This window comes from Octopus bimaculoides, chromosome 30 (assembly GCF_046866305.1).
Source record: "Octopus bimaculoides isolate indiv1 chromosome 30, ASM4686630v1, whole genome shotgun sequence".
In the NCBI taxonomy this organism is placed as follows: Eukaryota; Metazoa; Mollusca; class Cephalopoda; order Octopoda; family Octopodidae; genus Octopus; species Octopus bimaculoides.
In genome coordinates, this window is record NC_142957.1 from 353,398 (window position 1) to 362,289 (window position 8,892).

General features: G+C 41.3%; 1 pseudogene; it reads left to right on the forward strand.

Moving 5' to 3' along the window:
* Positions 1 to 516: 516 nt before the first annotated feature.
* LOC149130105 (uncharacterized) lies at positions 517 to 1,356 on the forward strand (annotated as a pseudogene).
* The last annotated feature ends 7,536 nt before the right edge of the window (positions 1,357 to 8,892 follow it).

The window sequence follows — 8,892 nt, forward strand, 5'->3', positions numbered from 1 at the left end:
TCACAAAATGCTGAACGTACAGCCACTTCAAGAGCACTCCAAATAGATCACCAGCGTACACTTCGACGAACTGCTGCTGCACGAGTTGCAGAGAAGAAAAACGAACGCGCTACACGTCTGCTCAGGAATGCTGCCAACATAGCTGCTGCGCGAGCTTCCCATACATTACAACAGAGACATTCTATGCTGCAGACTTCCATTCAACAAAGAGCTCATAGACGAGGATTTTCAACGCCATGCAGCTCACGGTGGTTATTAAAGGCTTTCAGCTACAACCCTAACCTTCATTATGATTGCCACCCAGATATAAACATTGGAGATATGTCCCTCACTTACTCTGTCTGCAATGCTAATAAGTGGTCCAGAGAAACTCCTGCTATGAGTTGCGCTAATGGAAAAGTTAACCCCACTCCGCTGCAGGATCCACCACAGCTGTTAAAGTCACTCTACGATGGCACAAATACAGAGTCGAAACATTTCCTAAATAACATCCGCAAGTAGAATTGTGTATTCCAAATGACATCTTTCGGCGCTAATGTTGTTCAAGAAGGTGGGTTTATGCCAACTTTCAAAGTGCAGGGACAGGTTTACCATAGGATAGGATCGCTCGAACCTCCTGAAAATAAAGATCCTCAATTCCTTCAGCTGTACTTTGTAGGTAATTTACATGAACAAGCCACCCGACGAAACTCCATCTCCAATGGCACTAAATTTCAATTGATAATGCAACTGCAAGACCTGCTGCACCAGACAAACAGCTACGTACGCAGCTTCAAGTAGGCCTTGGAAACAGAAGCTTCTTCTAATTCCAATGTTATCATAGATGCTCAGAAGAGACCATCTACAGAACATGCAGGCCGTTACAATGCACCCACATGCAATGAAATAGCTGTACTCCTTCACGGTGAACAGCACAATCCCAGAGACATTGTCCTTAGGTGATGTGACACCACCCTCCAACGAATTACAGAAACACACCGATCATACGACACACTTCAGTATCCACTTCTGTTTGTTTACGGTGAGGATGGCTACCACATCGGTATACCACAGCAACATCCACAAAATGAATATCTCAACAAGCCAGTATCCTGCATGGGCTTCTACTCATACCGATTTATGACACGAAACAACTCCTGTAATCACCTCCACCAGTCTCGAGATCTGTTTCATCAATTTGCAGTTGATATGTGCGCAAAAATGGAATCAGAGAGATTGTGTTTCATCAGATCACATCAACAAAAATTGCGCTCTGACAGCTACATCCATCTCCGAGATGCCATCAACAATGATGCTGCTCCAACAAGTATGGGAAGACTTTGCATCTTGCCTTCCACGTTCATTGGAAGTCCCTGATATATGCATGAAAAAACACAGGATGCAATGACCTTTGTCCGCCATTACGGCAGGCCTGACTTATTCATCACTTTCACATGCAATCCCAAGTGGAGGGAGATTCAGGCCGAACTCTTCTTCAGTCAAAAGCCTAAAGACAAGCATGACCTCCTCGCCCAAGTTTTCCATCTGAAATTAATTACTCTCATGGACCGTCTAAAAAAGGGCAAATCTTCGGACCCATACAATGTGACGTACACAATCGAATGGCAAAAAAGGAGCCTTCCACATGCTCATATCCTGCTTTGGCTCTCAACGAAGATCAAATCAACTGACATCGGCAAGATAATCTCTGCAGAACTTCCTGATCCAGCTTTAGACAAGGTACTATACGACATAGTTAAAGCAAACATGGTGCATGGTCCATGTGGGCGTGGATTCAACATTAACTCACCATGTATGTTCAAAAAAGTTTCCAAGGAAGTTCCTACAACAAACTGAGAGAGATGCTGATGGATATCCATCATACAGACGGAGAAAACCACAAAACGGCGGTTTCACAGCAACTATCAGACAGCACGAGGTTGATAATAGATGGATTGTTCCCTACTGCCCACTCCGTTAAGTCCATCAAGTATGTTTGCAAGTATGTGAACAAGGGTTCTGATGCTGCAATGTTTGCACTTCAACAACAATACTGCCAGGATGAGGTGACGCACTATCAGGTGGGACGCTACATAAGTAGCAACGAGGCTTTCTGGCGCATCTTTGGCTTTCCACTTCACCAACGACACCCCGCCGTTCAACAGCTTGCAGTGCACCTGGAAAACGGTCAAAGAGTCTACTTCACCGATGCTAATGCTTCTCTGTTGTCAGAGCAACCAAGGGATAGCACACTCACTGCATTCTTCAACCTCTGTCAAGTGGATCCATTCGCTCAAACCTTCCTGTATCCACAGATTCCACCATACTACACTTGGAATGGAAAACAATGGACTCCAAGGAAAGCAGGTCAAAATGTTTGTGGATACCCATTTGACACTTGCCTTGGCCGAGTATACACAGTACATCCCACTCAACAAGAGTGCTTCTACCTCCGCCTACTGCTGCATGAGGTTAGAGGCCCCAAGTCTTTCCAGGCCCTAAAAACCGTTCATGGACATGTCTGCACAACATACAGAGAAACCTGCTATCGACAAGGACTGTTGGAAGATGGTGCACAATGGGATGCAACTTTGGGAGAGGCTGCTTTATCAGAATCACCTAAAAGTCTCAGGGCACTGTTTGCAGTATTACTTCAGACATGCGAACTGTGTGACCCTGCAATCTATGGCTCAAGTACAGGGACAACCTGGCTGAAGACTTTCAGCGGAAAGCTCAACGGCTCTATCCTGACATGGAGGGTATCAGCAATGAAGTTTACAACAAAACTCTCATTCACATTGAAGACAGAGTTGCCACACTGGGTGGTAATGAATTTTCCACATATGGCCTGCCACAAACATTCAGGTCAGGGTCAAATAGCCTTCCCACTGCTGTCATTCGTGAAACGTCTTACGACACTCAAGCTCTTTCAAAGTACATTGCTGAAAACAAGAATAAATTACTTCCGGAAGTTAGGCAGCATCAGGACATCGCAGTAGCTGTGGCTTCCTCCGGGATTGCAACTACTTTGTTACCCGGTGGCAGGACAGCACACTCAACTTTCAAACTCCCTCTCAATTCAGCAGCATCCGACATGCCTTCATGCAACATCACCAAAAGCTCAGATCAGGGGCAGGTACTTAAAAGGTGTCATCTAATTGTCTGGGATGAATGCACCATGGCTCACAAGAGAGCTTTGGAAGCATTAGATAGAGCCCTGAAAGACATCCGAGACTGTCACGCTCCAATGGGAGGTGTTACGCTTCTGTTGTCAGGTGATTTCAGGCAAACTCTTCCTGTCATTCCAAAAGGCACTAGAGTAGATGAGGTCCAAGCATGCCTAAAGTCCTCTACCCTGTGGCATAATGTTACCATCCTCAGTCTTAACACTAACATGAGAGCTCAGCTACACGGCGACCAAATGTCCAAAAAGTTTGCACAGGACATTTTGACAATTGGTGATGGCAAGGTGCCTCTCGACGCTGCAGGAGAAATGGAAGTATGGCCATTTTGCTCTGTTGTTAATTCTGTAGATGACCTCAAACACAAAGTCGTTCCCAACTTCAAAGAAAACTACCTAAGTCACAATTGGCTGTGTGAAAGAGCAATATTAGCTCCAAAAAACGTAGCTGTTACAAACATTAATCAACAGCTGATGCATTCTCTTCCCGGCAATCTTCAAACTTACAAGTCTGTTGATACAGTTCCAGATACAAATGAAGTGATGAACTATCCTCCTGAATTTCTCAATTCGTTGGAGCCTCCTGGACTAACTCCCCACATATTATCACTTAAAGTTGTAACTCCTGTTATGCTACTTCGCAATCTGGAACCACCAAGACTTTGCAATGGAACACGACTCGTGATAAAGAAGATGATGCCACACGTTATCGAGGCTACCATTCTTTCTGGATGTGCAAAAGGGGATGACGTCTTTATTCCAAGAATTCCTCTTACTTCACCAGGAGCAGACATTCCTTTTACATTCAGAAGACTGCAATTCCCCCTTCGTGTGACTTTTGCCATGTCCATAAACAAATCTCAGGGTCAAACACTGTCTGTAGCTGGTCTTCTCTTGGAAGAGCCCTGCTTCTCACATGGACAACTGTATGTTGGCTGCTCAAGAGTGGGCAGCAAAAAAAACCTATTTGCATATGCTCCACAAGGGAAAACAAGGAACATAGTTTACAATGAGGTGTTATAATCACAACAGCAAGAAAGTATGTACGTGATCACCTTCTTTTACGAAACTTCATTGACTTTCATATATTTATATTGATATACATATATATACGTGTGTTTGGGTGCGTGTGTGTGTGTATACATATCTCTATATATAAAGATGAGAATGTGTGTCTGTATGTCTGTGTGTCTGTGTGAATCCCTAAAACTCGAGAACTACACAACTCTCTTTTACAAACCCAGTGAAAATACATATATTTCATATGTCAAAGAAATTCAAGCAATACATATAACACCAAAGTTAAAAACATTCCCAACAATTCCACAATCCCCAACCTCCAGAGCTATTGAAGAAACTGTTATCATCAACTGACCAAGATTCCTAACATTTGCAAAACAAAATTAGACAATACGACGCTGTACTACAGATGACATCATTTGGAACCACAAGAGATTTAACTGAGGCGGCATTCATCCAAACTTTCAAGATCCAACCTCAGATTTATCATCGCATTGTCTCTCTACTACCTCTGTCAAATGAATCACCAAAATTGACCTTTCATTATTTATAATCTGTACCTGTTTGTTTGGTTACGAAATAAGATACATAAAAACGTGTTTCTGAATTACGTGTATTTACTTTATATACATATGAGTTGAAAACTTTCTTCTAGCATTCCACTTAATGTCTATGTTCCATGCTGGCATGGATTGGAGAGTTATTAATGTAGAAATATGGTATCGTAGCTACTAACAGTTGAGGGTTGCGTAGTCTAGACGGCGCTTTTAGATTTCATTATTCTCTTTAACCAGGGCAACGCCGGGTGTTTCTGCTAGTATATATATATATATATATATATATATATATATATATATATATATATACATACATACATACATACATATATATATATCAACCCTAGCTTTTTCCCCACCTCTTCTTTACACTTTATACCCTCTTTCTTGTTGACAGTTTCTAATTATTCATTCGTTTTGGGTTTTATATACGTTCTAATTACCATTTATATACATACATATATATATATACATCACCCCTTTTTCTTCTAGACAAGGGTATATACCAATATAATAGATAAGTGTGTATACTTAAATTGTAATTCTCCCTAAACTGACCCCTGACCACAAGGATATCGTATTTCAAGTTTACTCTAGCCTCAGGGTATATATTTACGACCCCCCCCCCCCAGGGGTCTGGGGCCTTCAATCATTTACGACCATTAAGATCCCTTTATCTATCTATATAGATATATACATACATACATACATACATACATATAAACATAATTAAGGGATCAGCAAGCATTTGCTTCACCATATACTGAAGTTCAGAAATAGCAGCTAAAAAAGCTCAGACTCCAACAGATAGCATTACTTGTAACTCACAAAGGCAAAAACAAGAAGAAAAAACAATGAAAACTAACTTGGTAAAAATTATTAATTCTTGATTTATTAATAAATTAATAAATTGATAAATATTTACCCTTTTAATTTGTAATAATTATATATATATATATATATATATATATATATATATATATATATATATATATATATATATCATCATCATCATCATCGTTTAACGTCCGCTTTCCATGCTAGCATGGGTTGGACGATTTGACTGAGGACTGGTGAAACCGGATGGCAACACCAGGCTCCAATCTAATTTGGCAGAGTTTCTACAGCTGGATGCCCTTCCTAACGCCAACCACTCAGAGAGTGTAGTGGGTGCTTTTACGTGTCACCCGCACGAAAACGGCCACGCTCGAAATGGTGTTTTTTATGTGCCACCCGCACAAGCCAGTCCAGGGGCACTGGCAACGATCTCGCTCGAAAATCCTACGGGAGCCAGTCAGGCGGTACTGGCAACGGCCACGCTCAAAATGGTGCATCTCATGTGCCACCCGCACAAGAACCAGTCCAGGGGCACTGGCAACGATCTTACTTGGCTTGCCGGGTTTTCTCACGCACAGCACATTTCCAAAGGTCTCGGTCAGTAGTCATCGCCTCGGTGAGGCCCAATGTACGAAGGTCTTGCCTCACCACCTCAGCCCAGGTCTTCCTGGGCCTACCTCTTCCACGGGTTCCCTCAACTGTTAGGGTGTGGCACTTTTTCACGCAGCTATCCTCATCCATTCTCACCACATGTCCATACCAGCGCAATCGTCTCTCTTGCACACCACAACTGATGCTTCTAATGTTCAGCTTTTCTCTCAAGATACTTACACTCTGACGGGTATTCACATTGACATTACGCATCCAACGGAGCATACTGGCTTCATTCCTTGCAAGCTTACGTATGTCCTCAGCAGTTACAGCCCATGTTTCACTGCCATGTAGCATGGCTGTTCGTACGCATGCGTCATACAGTCTGCCTTTTACTCTGAGTGAGAGTCCCTTTGTCGCCAGCAGGGGTAAGAGCTCTCTAAACTTTGCCCAGGCTATTCTTATTCTAGCAGCTACACTTTCAGCGCACCCACCCCCACTACTAACTTGGTCGCCCAGATAGCGGAAGCTATCGACTACCTCTAGTTTTTCACCCTGGAATGAGATAGAAGTTGTTTCCTGTTTGTTTACAGTCTTTATTGCACCTGAACATCTGCCACAAACAAAAACTAACTTGCTAGTTAACCTGCCTTTGATGTTGCTGCACCTCTTATGTGTCCATAGCTTGCACCGGGTACATCTTATAGAGTTACTACCTACTCCTTTTCTACATACTGAGCAGGGCCATCTACCTGAAGGGGTTTGTGTTTTATCTACCTTCCTACTTATTAGGATTTTGGTTTTAGCTAGGTTGACTCTAAGGCCCTTCAATTCTAGACCTTGCTTCCACACCTGAAACTTCTCCTCTAGTTCTGATAGTGACTCCGCAATTAGGGCAAGGTCATCAGCATAGAGGAGCTCCCAGGGGCAACCTGTCTTGAACTCCTCTGGACTATGATAAATAAGAGGGGGCTGAGGACGGAACCTTGGTGGACCCCTACCTCTACCCGGAATTCATTGCTGTACTCATTTCCAACCCTCACCTTACTGGCAGCATCTCTGTACATGGCTCGCACAGCTCTCACTAACCATTCTTCTATCCCAAGTTTCCTCATTGACCACCAGATAAGGGATCGGGGGACCCTGTCAAAGGCTTTCTCCATGTCAACGAAAGCCAGGTACAGAGGTTTATCTTTGGCTAGGTATTTCTCCTGCAACTGTCTCACTAGAAATAAGGCATCAGTAGTGCTTTTACCTGGCACGAGCCCAAACTGCATCTCATCTAAATTGATTCGCTCCCTAATTAGTTGGGTTATGACCCTCTCTGTAACTTTCATAACCTGATCTAACAGCTTGATGCCTCTGTAATTATTTGTATCTAAAGCGTCACCTTTACCTTTGTAGCAGTTGACTATGGTGCTGCTACACCAGTCATTGGGTATGACTCCTTCGTGTATCACCTGGTTCGTAATACGGGTGACTAGGCTATAGCCAACACTGCCAGATATTTTGAGCATCCCTGCAGTGATTCCTGATGGGCCGGGGGCTTTCCCGGTCTTCATACTCTCTTAATTGCTTTATCTTACTCTTAATTGCTTTATCTTATATATATATATATATATATATATATATATATATATATATATATATATATGTATGTATGTATGTATGTATGTATGTATGTATGTATGTATGTATATATATATATATATATATATATATATATATATATATATATATATATATTGGTGTGGGAGTGGCTGTGTGTTAAGTAGCTTGCTTACCAGCCACACGGTTCCGGGTTCAGTCCCACTGTGTGGCACCTTGGGCAAATGTCTTATACTATGGCCTAGGGCCCACCAAAGCCTTGTGAGTGGATTTGGTAGATGGAAACTGTAAGAAGCCCGTCGAATATATCTGTATATAGGCGTAGGAGTGGCTGTGTGGCAAGTAGCTTGCTTACCAATCACATGGTTCCGGGTTCAGTCCCACTGCGTGGCACCTTGAGCAAGTGTCTTTTACTATACGCTCGGGCCGACCAAAGCCTTGTGAGTGGATTTGGTAGACGGAAACTGAAAGAAGCCTGTCGTATATATGTGTATATATATATATATATATATATATATATATATATATATATATATATATATGTATACTGTTGTGTCTGGGGAGAGTCATTTTCTTATCGTGCCTTAAAATTTAACACACTCACCGTTAAAATTTCCACTTATTTCTTATTTTTATTTTCCTAAAATTTTCGTTGCGTCTTGCAACCTTTTCAATAGTCTTAAAGACTATTGAAAAGGTTGCAAGACGCAACGAAAATTTTAGGAAAATAAAAATAGGAAATAAGTGGAAATTTTAACGGTGAGTGTGTTAAATTTTAAGGCACGATAAGAAAATGACTCTCCCCAGACACAACAGTATACATATATATATATATATATATATATATATATATATATATATATATATATACACATATATATATATATATATATATATATATATTATTTTGTTTAAAAGAGTTCCAACACTGTCTGTTTTTTATGTTTTATTTATATTCCTGCAGAACTAATGTGGGGTATAGAATATGGAATATACAATATATAATATAAAATTAAATAAAATAAAAATGGATGGCACCATGAAAGAAAGTATTCAATGTAGATGAAATATTGAGTGTTCAATATAAAGGATCAAATATATAAATATATAAATATAGAT